This window comes from Trachinotus anak, unplaced genomic scaffold (assembly GCF_046630095.1).
Source record: "Trachinotus anak isolate AG129_WGS33_773 ecotype Australia unplaced genomic scaffold, CSIRO_AGI_Tana_v1 ptg000020l, whole genome shotgun sequence".
NCBI classification, from domain to species: Eukaryota; Metazoa; Chordata; class Actinopteri; order Carangiformes; family Carangidae; genus Trachinotus; species Trachinotus anak.
The window spans coordinates 9,051,809-9,055,000 of NW_027273871.1; positions in this window are offsets into that span (position 1 = coordinate 9,051,809).

Here is a 3,192-nt window from a genome sequence, read left to right on the forward strand (position 1 = left end):
CATTGAATCCTCATCCGGGTTGTTCAGGATCAGGTGCAGGTGTCTCCGGGGAGACCACGTGCTTCAGCAGCGGAGATTTACAGCCAATCAGAGTCTTTTTAACTGGAGAAACAATTTTCCCGTGTCTGGACACCTCCCTGCTCAGAAACTCATCACTGATGAACGGAGGGACATTAGACAGAGTGACCCTGGCGGCAGGTTGATCAGCGGCAGCACCGGTTCAAACCTGCCGCCGACATTAACCCCGGCCTCCACCAGCCGCTTCACCTGCTCCACCTTCTCCAGGAACATCAGCACCGCCCCGTTCATCCGGGCGGTGGTTTCACACAGCCATGCCCGATCACCTCTCCCACAGCCGGGGCGATCTGCTCCACGGTGTGCGGAGACCCGGCGCCCACCTTGATGCCGTGTCTCCGGGTCAACCGCTCACCGCCACCGGGCCAGAGAAACACACACAGCCCCTCAACAAACTGCAGAACCCTGCAGAACAACACTTAACACAACTACACCAACAAGAACATTAAAGAAAAAAGACAGAAAAAGATGAAAAACCTCAAAGTTTTTGCTCACAACCAGAGAGAGAGAGAGAGAGACAGAGAGACAGAGAGAGAAAGACAGAGAGAGAGAGGGAGGGAGAGAGAGACAGACAGAGAGAGACAGACAGAGACAGACAGAGAGAGACAGAGAGAGAGACAGAGAGAGAGAGACAGAGAGAGAGGGGACAGACAGAGAGAGAGACAGAGAGAGACAGAGACAGAGAGACAGACAGAGACAGAGAGACAGAGACAGACAGAGACAGAGACAGAGAGACAGAGACAGAGAGAGAGAGAGAGAGAGAGACAGACAGAGACAGAGACAGACAGAGACAGAGACAGACAGACAGAGACAGAGAGAGAGAGACAGACAGAGACAGACAGAGACAGAGACAGAACCCTAGCTACAGATAAAGTACAACAAAGACCAGTTTGACCTGAACAGAGTGAATTCACATCTGTTTTCAGCTCTTTTACCACAGGATCACTGCTCTGACCTCTGCTCAGCGCAAAAGGTCAAAGGTCACACAACCAGAAAATAATTAATGAAATAAAAACTAAAATAAAATATGTACAAAATAAAAATAAATTCTTTTGATTTTGGTGAAATATAAATCTGTTAGATTAATACCTGGGTCACACCAGAAAACCATCAGAGGAGAGGAGGAGCTAGCTCAGCGAGGCAGGTCACCTGATAACTCAGCACCTGTCGGCTCTCAGTCCCCACTGTTTCAAAACTGGAGCGAAGTTTAACGTTGTTACACCCAGCGGTGAAAAAAACACTCTGTAAAAAGTTGTGTTAGATTTACGGGGTGGGACGGGGTGGAGCGCGGTATGAGGACGTGATCGGTGTAATGTCTAATAACAAATAAAAGCTTTGAGATGAAACTTAAGTCCGGAGCTCTGCTGTGTCTCTGTTGGTGGAATCCTGCGGAGCCCGATCAGCTGATAAACACGCCAGCTGATCTCAGGTCGGTGACTCGTGTCTGAACAGGTGTTTCTGTCCTGTGACCTGTGTCTACAGGTGTGGCAGGTTTAAAACTACAGGCGGAGACCTTCAGGTGTGTGAGCCGCTCCTCTGCACAGAGCTGCACATTTACATCACTGTTATTTATCTTCTCCACACATTTCAACATTTCATCATCATCATCATCTTCATCAGAGACTTGTTTCAGTCGACTGCAGGCAGCAGCATTGTGTTATGTCACAGTCTTTCAGAAACATGACGTGCCCCCCCCCAGGCCTCCCTGTAGAGATGGTATGATCCAGGTGATGATCAGGACCTGGTCCCTGGGGGGTCGGAGCTACGAGCAGCAGCTGTGTCTGTGTCAGTCTGTCAATCAGTTTCTGAGCAGTCGATTGATTGATCACTGTCTGATCACTGAGCTACTGCTGGAGCTCTGGCAACAACTTCTTCTTCTGTGTTACTGAATCTGCCAAGTCCTCCACACACACACACACACACACACACACACACACACACACACACACACACACACACACACACACACACACTGAGTGATGTGTAGCCAGACTCACAGACACACACACACACACACACACACACTGAGTGTTGTGTAGCCAGACTCACAGCACAGGCACACACTCACTCACACACACACACTCACACACACACACACACACACACACACACACACACACACACACACTGAGTGATGTGTAGCCAGACTCACAGGCACACATTCACTCACACACACACACTCACACACACACACACACACACACACACACACACACACACACACACACACTGAGTGATGTGTAGCCAGACTCACAGACTGTTTCTTCTTGTTTCTCCTTTATTCTTCTTAAAAGACCAGATGGTTAAAAACTCTCCCCCTTGTCTCCTTGTCTCCTCCTCGTTTCCTTGTCTCCTCCCTGTTTTCATCCAAATCTGTGACTCATGTCATCACAATGAATCCAGTGGTTGTTGTTGTATTTCAGTGTGGACCTGTGTGTGTGTGTGTGTGTGTGTGTGTGTGTGTGAGAGTGTGTGTGTGTGTGTCACATCATCTGGGATATTTGTGTAATTTCACTGTTGCTTCAGTGTTTCACTCAGAGAAAGAATAAATCTACATCAGTGTTTATGTTATAAAAACTACAAAACTAAAACCTACATGTGTCTGTAAAAATACATCAGTTCTTTATATTTAAAAAACCTTCAGGAATTTTGAGGTGTATCTGTTAATATATGTGTCTCAGAGGTTTTCAAATACATGTGTATATATATGAACTCTGTGTGTTAGGATTTACATGTATTGACAATAACCATGATATTTAAAATGAAATCTTGATATGGTGTTAATAACACACATATGATAACATGGTGTCAGTCATTGTGATTATCATGAAGTGTAACTGTTCTTCTGTGGAGACACAGGGTTAGGGTTAGGGTTATAATTTATAATTTATGTTGTTATCACTTTGTGTTTATACAACATATTGTGTGTGTGAGTGCATATATATATATATATATATACATACACACCGACATATGGTCAGGTGAGGCGCTGTGTGTCAGTTTTTTTTTCTATAAAACTCTGGACTGTGTGAGAACAGCCTCTGCATCTACATTTAAATATATAGTTTATGTTAATTAACACTAATTAATGTTAATTTATGTTTATCTTTACTTTAG